At 46.2% G+C, this 11,244-nt stretch overlaps 2 protein-coding genes across 3 annotated transcripts in view; both read left to right on the top strand.

Annotated features, from left to right (window-relative positions):
- Positions 1–1,996: 1,996 nt before the first annotated feature.
- The window catches only part of LOC144493560 (4-galactosyl-N-acetylglucosaminide 3-alpha-L-fucosyltransferase 9-like), a 39,186-nt gene continuing 29,938 nt past the window's right edge, over positions 1,997–11,244 (top strand). The window contains exon 1 of one of the 2 annotated variants that reach the window (XM_078212652.1): positions 1,997–2,123. The gene's annotated coding sequence lies outside the window, so the exon portion shown is untranslated. Of the gene's footprint in view, positions 2,124–11,174; positions 11,221–11,244 lie in introns of those variants that run through there. The other variant, XM_078212653.1, reaches the window with a different exon arrangement.
- Positions 2,027–11,244, top strand: part of LOC144493561 (4-galactosyl-N-acetylglucosaminide 3-alpha-L-fucosyltransferase 9-like) — a 185,975-nt gene continuing 176,757 nt past the window's right edge. Inside the window, exon 1 of the mRNA XM_078212655.1 lies at positions 2,027–2,123. The gene's annotated coding sequence lies outside the window, so the exon portion shown is untranslated. The remainder of the gene's footprint in view (positions 2,124–11,244) is intronic.

Raw genomic sequence — 11,244 nt, 5'->3', positions numbered from 1 at the left:
CCTGAGGCACACCGCTGGTCACAGGCCTCCAATTTTAAAAACAACCATCTACAACCACCCTGTGTCTTCTGTCATCAAGCCAATTTTGTATCCATTTGGCTACCTTACATTTGATCCTGTGAGATTCTGTGACTCAGTCGCCATTATACTTGGTTATGTATCGTTGAACCAACTGTGGTGAGGAACATTGGAACATAGGAATTAGGAGCAAAAGTAGGCAAATTCAGCCCTTTGAGCCTGCTTTATCTTACAACCAGATCATGGCTGATCTCTCCCTGGCCTCAAATCCACCTCCACACTTGTTCCCCATATCCCCTTTTTTGTTAGAAATATATCTATCTCCTTCTTGAAACCATTCAATGATTCAGACTCCACCGCGCTATGGCACAGCGAGTTCCACAAATTCACCACCCTCTGTGAGAAGTAGTTCCCCCTCAAGGTGGCAACACAGGTGGCCAAGGTGATTAAGAAAGCATATGGCATGCTTGCCGGGGCATTAGGTACAAGAGTTGGGAAATCATGCTGCAGCTATATAAAACCTTGGTTAGGCTGCATTTGGAGTAGTGCATGCAGTTCTGGTCTCCACACTACCAGAAGGATGAGGAAGCTTTGGAGAGAGTGCAAAGAAGGTTCATCAGGATGTTGCCTGGTCCTGAGGGCTTTAGCAATCAGGAAAAGTTGAATAAAGTAGGATTATTTTCACTGGGAAGACGGAGGCTGAGGGGCAGACCTGATAGAGGTCTACAAAATGATGAGAGGCATAGATAGGGAGGATTGTCAGAGGCTTTTTTCCAGGGTGCAAGTGTCAATTACAAGAGGGCACAGGTTTAAGGTGAGAGGGGGAAAGTTTAAAGGAGATATGCAGGGGAGGTTTTCCATGCAGAGAGTGACGGGTGCCTGGAATGTGCTGCCAGAGGAGGTGGTGGAATCAGGCACATTGACAACATTTAAGAAACATCTGGATGGGTACATGAATAGGGAGGGAATAGAAGGATATGGACCGAGTAAGGGCAGAAGGGGTGGCACGGTGGCACAGTGGTTAGCACTGCTGCCACACAGCACCAGGGACCTGGGTTCAATCCCCAGGTTGGGTCACTGTCTATGGAGAGTCTGCACGTTCTCCTTGTATCTGCGTGGGTTTCCTCCGGATGCTCCGGTTTCCTCCCACAATCTGAAAGACGTGCTGGTTGAGTGCATTGGCCATGCTAAATTCTCCCTCAGTGTACCCGAACAGGCACCGGAGTGTGGTGACTAGGGGATTTTCACAGTAACTTCATTGCTGTGTTAATGTAAGCCTACTTGTGACACTAATAAACAAACTTAAATCTTTAAGTTTTCTCTTAGTTTAATTAGGGCAACATGACATCATGATCAGCATGGGCTTGCAGGGCCGAAGGGCCTGGTCCTGTGCTGTTCTTTTCTTTGTTCTTTGGGGTATATATTAACTGTTAACCCAGGGCGCATAGATTTAATGTAAGGGGCAACAGATTTGGAGAGGATTTGAGGAAGAAATTTTTTACCCAGTGGGTGGTGAGAATCTGGAACCCATTGTCTAAAAAAGTGGTTGAGGCAGGCACCCTCACTTTCAGCTGAGCTCTTGAAACACCACAGCGTACAGGGTTACGGAACAAGTACTGGAGAATGGGATTCGAATAGATAAGATGGCTGGCACAGACACGATGGGCTGAAGGGACTCTTGTTCTGTAAATCTCTGGAACCTATGACTATGACGTGGAGATGCCGGCGTTGGACTGGGGTAAACACAGTAAGAGTTTTAACACCAGGTTAAAGTCCAACAGGTTTAATTGTTAGCAAATGCCATTGGCTTTCGGAGCGCTGCTCCTTGGTCAGATGGAGTGGATATCTGCTCTCAAAACCTATGACTATGACAGCGCCACTTCACCGAAATTGACGAGAAGACGCCACTTCCGGTCGGTCAGAAACATTACAGTGAGGAGTAAAGACACACCACAAATACATGCAGCAACTCGTAGCACCACAGGATCCAGAGCATTCAGGGCGGCAGATGAAAGGGCAGCTTTGCTCTGTTCTTTCAAAAGTTCTCTCTGAAAGATCTACGAGATTTTGTTTTGCATAATTGATGTGGATCCTATTCTGAGACCGTGAGTACCTGGGAATGTGGCTTATGTTAAAACATGGTGATTTCACCAATTGCACCTGGAGGTGTTTTTATTTTCCAGCGTTGGGACCGCAGCATTTGCACAGTTTGGGGGTTTGTGTTGGCAGAATATTGAGTGATGAGAATGTGGTAATAGGGCCGAGAATGTGTTATTTATTTTCTGTGAATGCGTTCTGAGCGCAATTGCCTTTTTCTCAAAAAGCTTTTTGAAAGGTTGGCAGCACAGAAAATAACAATATGAGTGAAGTGCTGTCTGTGTAATTCTAAATAACCTGCGTGTATTTTTTACAAAGCGATGGATTTTCTCATTATTTTCGTTCCTGCTTCCGAAGTCGGAACAAAATGAGAATCAAAAAGTCGGCATTTCTGCCAACCTTACCAGGAATAAGGAAGTAAGAGGTTGTTTTTACATTAAAATACCTTTTGGCCATTTCTTATCAGATTTTAAATCTGTCAGACTGTGGCTGTGTACATTTTTTTCAAAGTTGTTGAAGATGTGGATGTTGGATTATTAAAATGCTGCATTCTATTGAGCTGATATGTTGTGAACTATAGTGCAACCAGACAACATTAAAATGCCGATCAATTTACAATTCATCTTTCAAAACGGCCTGTAATCCACGTGAACTCCCCGCAAAGCTTCTTGTCAACATATTTACCTTAAAGCATTACATTAGTTCAAATATAAATGTTCCCAATAAATAACTGTGCCATGATGTAACATTATTCCGGATTTCTGAGCAGAATTCTAACCATTTGGCGTGTGTTTTAGTTTCTGTGAAAGGAGAGTTTATGTGATCATTGCGGGACCTCATTCAGCGATGATTGTGTGAAGTTCCACATTGGCGACAAAACGCCAAAGATTAAAAATCTTCCACCAAAGTCCCACTGCCCTCACCCCAAACTTCACCTCACATCGCCAGAACCAACATGTTCAATACAAAATTAAATGGGCGCGTTTAGATTTGGAGAGTTCAGTCGCACCCAATTTGCTCACCTCACATACTGGCAAAAGTCGTCAGGCTTCATTCCAAATCTCCACTGTACCGAGTGGTTAGGAAAGAAATAATCTGAACAAAATAATGGAGCGTTTGTAACTATCTTCCAGTGAGCTCTGTATACTTTTTAATGTAATTTTCCAGAGTTCTCACCACAAGTCAACAAACTATCTTGCTGATCCGCAGAAGTGACCGAGGTTGGCGCTTAACGTGTTACAATGTGGAAATGATTGTATCGCACGATACAAATACAATCAATGTACAACATTGGATGGAACAAAGATACTATTTTAAACAAGGAAACCAAATCAAATTGAGACCTTGCAGATTGTCCGCTCCATAAACCAATCATTGGAGAATGTTATACAGTATTAATTGTAGTATGATTCGAGCGGCACGGTGGCACAGTGGTTAGCACTGCTGCATCACAGCGCCAGGAACCCGGGTTCGATTCCCAGCTTGGGTCACTGTCTGTGCAGCATCTACATGTCTCCCCATATCTGTGTGGGTTTCCTCCGGGTGCTCCGGTTTCCTCCCACAGTCTGAAAAGACATGCTAGTTAGGTGCATTGACCACGTTAAGTTCTCCCTCAGTGTACCTGAACAGGCTCCGGAGTGTGTTGACCAGGAGATTTTCACAGTAATTTCATTGCAGTGTTAATGTGACTAATAAATAAACTTTATTAATTGTATAGTTCTACAATATTTGGTAAAATTGAGCAAAATATTAGTCCTATCCTCCCTTACTTTTAAATTTTTCATCTTAATCAATCTTACGTTTTATATGAATTTTATACAACCTTAAACTTAAATAATTTGCCTTTTATAATTTTCTCCACATTTTCATACTTTGCTTACCTCTTATTGTCTTGCTCTTAAATTCATTGAAGATATACAACCCACATTCTACAAAATACCACCATGTTTGCCACCATTGAGGCTGAACGTGCTGTACTCAGCAAAGGGGGTGTAAGCTTCATAGCCTTAACTGCCACCTCAATGAATAAATTTCGGGCTCAACACAATGCTGAACTCTTCTTCCCCTGCCTCAGTCTCCATGCCCACTCCTTTGGACAGGAATCGTATAGCTCCTCAACAGATCCTCTCACCTGCCTCCAGCGTTCTCCCTCCACCTGGACCCCTCCCTGCCTCCCCAGACTGCCTCTTATCTGCTCTTGATCCTTCATTGAAAACTGTCAGCATGACATCAGCTATCTGCCCCTTCATGTACTGTAACCTGTCGCCTTCTGAACTTGCTGCACTCTGCTCTCTCAGGTCCAACCCTGACTTTATTGTCAAAGCTGCCAGTCCCTCTCCAGCCCCCCACAATTATTTTATCGGTACATCAATGACTGTTTCTATGCCACTTCATGCTCTTGTCTGGACCTGGAAAACTTTATCAATTTTGCTTCCAATTTCCATCCCTCTATCACCTTCACATGGTCAAAATCTCCAAGACTTTCCTTCCCTTCCTTGACCTCTCTGTCTTCATTTCTGGTGATAGACTGTCCACTAGTGTCCATTACAAGTCCACCAACTCTCATTGTAACACCAACTTTAGCTCTTCACCCCCACGTCCTGTAAGGACTCCATCCCATTCTCTCAGTCTTTTCTCTCAGTTGTATCTATTCCGATGATGCCACTTTCCAAAACAGCGCTGCTAATATGTCTCCCTTCATCCTTAGTCGTGGTTCCCCAGTGTGATTGACAGGCCTCTCCACTGTACCTGACCCATCTCCAGTGCCTCTGCTCTCACCCCTTCCCCTCCCTCCCAGAACCAGGATAGGGTCTGTCCTTGTCCTCACTTTTCTCCTCACCAACTTTTGAATCCAAAGCATCATCCTCTGCCATTTCTACCAATTCCATGATGCCACCACCAAACACATCTTCCCCTCACTCCCCATTAGTATTCCACAGGGACCATCCTCTCCAGGATACCCTGGTCCACTCCTCCATCACCTCCAACACCTCACCTACCCACTTCCCACATCATCTTCCATGCAATCAGAGAAGGTGCAGCACCTGTTGCTTTACCTCCTCCCTGCTCACCATCCCAGGGCCTAAACACTCTTTTCAAGTGAATCAGTGCTTCACTTGCACCTCCTTCAATCTGGTCTACTGCATTCGCTGCTCCCAATGCAATCTACTCTACCTTGGAGAGACTGAACGCAGACTGGGTGACTGCTTTACAGAACAACTTTGGAACATCTACAAACAGGATCAGACCTTCCTGCTGCTTGTCATTTCAACACACCATTCTGCTCTCATATTCATATGTGTGTCCTTGGCCTGTTGCAAGGTTCCAGTGAAGCCCAACGCACACTCGTGAAACCGTACCTCATCTTCCAATTAGGCACGTTACAGCCTCCCGGACTTGACATTGAGTTCAGCAACTTCTCTCCTCCACCCTCATCCCATTTTATTTTTTTCTTCCATTCATTCATTTTCCCATTTCCCCTTTTTTCATCCCACTTTCCATATTTTTTTCCTGATCATTGTCTTACCCCACTTCACCCCACGAAGACCATCTTTTACCTGTTTTAGGTTTCCTTTGACACACTGATTATCTTTCTGCTGATCTCTTCATATGCTGCTATCAGCACCCTTCTGAGCCACAATCACCACCATTTGCATTCCCTTTGTCTTTTTGTCCATGACATCTTTGCCAATATCTCCCTTGCCTCCACCTACTGCTGGCCCTCTATCCAGCTTCCACAGCTCCTCTGCCACTGCCACCCCCCTCCTCCGCATCAATACAAATCCCATCCTATCTCCAGTTGTCTTCAGCTCTGATGAAGACTCAAAACATTAGCTCTGTTCTGCCTTCACAGATGATGTCAGACCTGCTGAGATTTTCCAGCATTTTTGTTTTTGTTTCAGTTTCCACCATCCTCAGTAATTTACTTTTACTCATCTTCCCCACCCCTGTTAGCATTCCGAAAGAACAAGTCCCTCCGTGGCACCCTGGTTCACTCCTTATCACTGTCAACTCCTTATCCCCTTCTTGCAGCATGTTTCCATGCAATCACAGGTGTAAACCCTCCCCTTTTATGTCCTCACTGTCCAAGGTCCCAAACGCTCCCCGTTGCAACAGTGATTTACTTATATATTTTCAGTCTCGCCTCGATGCTGATCACAGTGCAGTCTCCTGTACATTGGGAAGACCAAACACAGAATGGGCGACTGCTTTGCAGCACACATTCGCCTATTCCATACTTATGACCCCAACCTTATGCGTGCCATTTCAATTGGCCATCTTGCTGTCATGCCTGCATTTCTGTCCTTGTCTTGCTGCACTGTTCCACTGAAGCCTAATGCAAACTGGAGGAAGAGAACCTCAACTTCCAGTTTGGCATTTCTGGACTCAACATTGAGTTCAACAGCTTCAGACCATGTACTCTCGCCTCCATTCTGAATTTTTCCCCAATTGCCAGTCTGTATCTTGTGCTCATGTTTTTGTCTTAGACAGCCCCGTCCTTTATTCTGCTTTCAACACCTGCTCTGAATCCAAACAGGAAATGCTGGAGAAATTCAACAGGTCTGACAGCATTTGTGTAGAGAGAATAGAGCCAATGTTTTGAGTCTGGATGACCCTTCATCAGAGCTTGGTCATCCAGACTCGTAACATTGGCTCTATTCTGTCTCCACAGATGCTGTCAGACCTGCTGAGATTTTCCAGCATTTTCTGTTTTAGCTTCAGATTCCAGCATTTGCAGTATTTTGCCTTTACTCTGAATCAATGCTTTTTTTACTGCTACCATTGCTACTTCCTTTACCATTTGTTCTGTTTGTCATTTTCTTTGGCATCAATCTTTGTTATTTAAAGGTACCACCCTCGAATCTGTTTCTAGTCTCACTTTTGCACCACCTGCCCATCCTTCTCTTTTCAATGGGCGGCACGGTAGCACAGTGGTTAGCACCGCTGCTTCACAGCTCCAGGGACCTGGGTTCGATTCCCGGCTTGGGTCACTGTCTGTGTGGAGTTTGCACATTCTCCTTGTGTCTGCGTGGGTTTCCTCTGGGTGCTCCGGTTTCCTCCCACAGTCCAAAGATGTGCGGGTTAGGTTGATTGGCCATGCTAAAATTGCCCCTTAGTGTCCTGGGATGCGTAGATTAGAGGGATTAGTGGGTAAAATATGTAGGGATATGGGGGTAGGGCCTGGGTGGGATTGTGGTCGGTGCCGAATGGCCTCTTCCTGCACTGTAGGATTTCTATGAGTTCTAACAACGTAAAACCCATGACATTCCTACCTCTTTGGTTCGTCATCAAGGTGTGTTATTCCTGAACCTCTGCCTCATCATATGTCCTTTATACTTAAGCCTGAATCTAAATTTATTCCCCCTTTGGCTGAGGGCAGTGAAGCGAATCACCTGCTCCCTTGCATCTTGAAAAATTGTCAATTTTGATACAAACCATCCAATCAGCATCATCATTCGGATTTATTTTCAAGGGTAGGACTATAATTAAGTTCATGGGTGGAATTCTCCCCAAAAAAATCTAAATGCCGAATTTGAGTAAAAACTGGAGTAAACCCCATTGCTTTTTTCAGTGGTACCTTCAAAATGAATCTCCCACAAGACTTACCTGATGAAGGGGCAGCGCTCGAAAGCTAGTGGCTTGTGCTACCAAATAAACCTGTTGGACTTTAACCTGGTGTTGTGAGACTTCTTACTGTGCATCACAGAGTGCCCTAGCGTGAATCACGCTGTAAATCAGTGGACGGAGCCTATTCCCACTGGAGAGACCGGCAGCATAGCACTGAGTGGGCCACTGTGCATGCACCGATCAGTCATAGCCGAGGTCGGCGCATGCGCAGAGGCCCCGCACTGCCGGCGTCCCAATCACTGGCCAGCCCCACGACCCCGCATTGCTGGCCGTAACCCCCACACCCCGATAGGTAGCCTCCCGGTTGTGTCCGGGCCACCAGCCCCAACACCCCCCACCGCCCAACACCGGCAGGCCCATACTCGACACGCAGTCTCTCACCACCACCCCCCACCACTCCGATGGCCAGCCCCGAACAGCCCCTTCCCTCCCTCTGCTCGCGGTCTCTATGCAGATTGGCAGCCGGACCATCCACCCCCACCGAGCATCCCCCCCCCAGAGCCCCTGCCCCCATTAGGCCTCACCCCCGGCCCCCTCTGGCCCCACCCCCTTGGCTGTGCTCGATGCCTGGTAGTCAGCACCCTGGGCTTTGCCACTTTGTCCCTTGGGCAGTGCCGGGGGCTGGGTTGGCACTGTCAAGATGGCAATGCCCAGGGGGCAGCTCCCTTACCCCCAACCCCCTGGGGGCCCTCCATTACCCCCCTTCATTCCAGTGGGTTCGTGCCGCCAGCTCCCCGTTAGTGGGGAGCTGTTGTAAACCCCGCTGGAGTGAACCATTCCTGGGTGGGGCTGGGGGGAGGGGGGGAGGTGGTTGCGGGGGTGGGGGGAGGTTACCGGGCCCAGAGACTTCAGTCCCGGGCCAACTAATCAGATTGAAATTCAAATTTAAATATATTTATGACAAGGCTGGAATTCCGGCGGCCGGAGATGCCCGGAGGCCCTGGCTCCTGGCGGGAAGCTCGCTACACGGTCTCCGCTTATATCTCCCGGCAACACAGCGAGCTGAGAGAATTGCTACCCACCCTCCCCATTTGTTTTTGCACAAAAACTAACAGCAAAGTTACCAGCAGACCCTTTCTGTGCTGTCTTCACCTGGACTGGAGACGTATGCTTGAGGAATAGTAAGAGTCTGCTTTTCCAGGTCATGCTTGATTTGGTTGGAATTTTACCGTCCCACCCACCACGGGAATTGGAGCGGGCGACGGGTGGACCATGGGAAGGTCCATTGACCTTGGGCAAGATTTTATGGTTTTGGGACAGGCAAGGCTGTAAAATCCCACCCAAAGTGTCACATAATAAATATATCAGCAGGATTGAGGTCCATGGGATTAAAAGTACAGTAGCTTTGTGGATGTACAATTAGCTAAGGAACAGAAAGCTGACAGAGTGGTGAGTGGTTTTTCAAACTTTTGGAAAGGATACAAGGTGAGTGCTGGAATCACTGCCTTTTTATAGGATAACAATGAACTGGATTTGGGCATGAATCATTTTACAGTTTGCAGATGACAGAAAATTGAAAATATTGCAGAGGACAGTAATAGACTCCAGGACAATGCACAAACACACGAGGCATGCAATTTAATGTAAAGAAGTTTTGTAGGGAGATGAGTGGCAGTGTGAAAAAGATGGTATAATTTTAGGGGGGTACAGAGAAGTCCGGGGATGACGTGGGGTGGGTGGGCCGGGGGGGGGGGGGTGGGGAGGGGGGGGATGGTGGTTTGATTTTGGTACGGAAATCTTTGCAGCAGGACAAGTTGAAAGGCTGTTAAAAAGGCATATAGGATACTTGTGTTTATATAGAGACACAGAGAGCAAGTTCAACAACGTTATTCTAAGTTTATAAAGCAACTGCTGTGCACAACCTGTTTTTCCACTTGGTCTTGTGGTGAGCTGGTGCAGTCAAATTCCCGGAAGTTGCTGTGCAGGTAACGTTGAGTTTAACGAATTGAATGTTGAAATTGGATGTGCACAACAATGAAATATTGCAAGAGAGCTTTGGCCAATGTTTATTTTCACATTTTAGAGGCAAATCCTTGGAGCCTTTGGTGAAGGTGAATAGCCTTACTAGAATGATATCAGGAATGAAGGGCAACTATTCTGTAAAGGTGAAGAGAAGATTAGATCGGTTTTATTATTAATAAATTTTATAGGATTAGTAAAGACTTTTGGGAGTCGTAGAGTATTCATTATAAATTAATTAAGGAAATAATAAGTTCAATAACCAGTATTAAAGATGGCATTGCAGGTGATATGTTGTGGTTGCAGAATGTGTGTGTTCCAGCACACCAGTGTGATCCACCGTTAATACATCTGTAGTAAATGTCTGCTGTCTGAGGTGCTTTGACTCAGCGTCATTGAGCTGGAAGGCGAGCTGCAGGCACTGCAATCCGTCAGGAAAGGGGAAAGTTACCTGGGTACTTTGTTTCAGGTGGGAGTGACACCATTAGGACAGGTCTTCTGCATTTTGTCAGTGGTCAGGGACAGGAGGGGGTGACTATAAGTGAGGCAGTCAGAGCACTGAGGAAATAGAACTGGAGGAGCCTTAGCTTTTGTAATTGTCCAACCTTCTGATTCGGAGTCCTTTCAGCTTGTGGGGTGGATGAGTGAACTGACAATGGCACTGTGGCACAGGAAGCCATTCAGGTGTGGAGGGGAGGGGGAAGTCTAAAAGGAATGTATTGATAGCAGGGAACAGTATAGTCAGGGGAATCAACACAGTTCTCTACAGCCTGGAGTGAGAATTTCGAAAGCTGGGATGGAGTTTAAAAACAGCGAGATTATGTTGCAGCTGTATAAGGTGCTGGTGAGGCCACACCTGGAGTACTGTGTACAGTTTTGGTCTCCTTACTTGAGAAAGGATATACTGGCACTGGAGGGGGTGCAGAGGAGATTCACGAGGTTGATTCCAGAGTTGAGAGAGTTGGCTTATGAGGAGAGACTGAGTGGACTTGGGCTATACTCATTGGAATTCAGAAGAATGAGGGGAGATCTTATAGAAACATATAGATTATAAAAGGAATAGATAAGATAGAAGCAGGGAAGTTGTTTCCACTGGCGGGTGAAACTAGAACTAGGGGGCATAGCCTCAAAATAAGGGGAAGCAGATTTAGGACTGAGTTGAGGAGGAACTTCTTCACACAAAGGGTTGGGAATCTGTGGAATTCCCTGCCCTGTGGAGCAGTTGAGGCTACCTCATTGAATATTTTTAAGGCAAGGATAGATAAATGTTTGAACAGTAAAGGAGTTAAGGGTTATGGTGAGCGGGCAGGTAAGTGGAGCTGAATCCACAAAAAGATCAGCCATGATCTTTATTAAATGGCGGAGCAGGCTCGAGGAGCCAGATGGCCTACTCCTGCCCCTAGTTCTTATGTTCTTATGTTCTAATTATGTATAATCGGTTTGCCACTCCAAAGACGTGGCTGCAAAATGACTGAGGCTGGGACCTGAATATTCAAGGGTATTTCTGAGGACAGTAAGGTATGGATATGCATGTGAATTATT

The sequence above is a fragment of the Mustelus asterias genome, chromosome 5 (genome assembly GCF_964213995.1).
Source record: "Mustelus asterias chromosome 5, sMusAst1.hap1.1, whole genome shotgun sequence".
NCBI classification, from domain to species: Eukaryota; Metazoa; Chordata; class Chondrichthyes; order Carcharhiniformes; family Triakidae; genus Mustelus; species Mustelus asterias.
The sequence above is the reverse complement of the archived record's forward strand: the minus strand, read 5'-3'. Positions and strand labels throughout refer to the sequence as shown.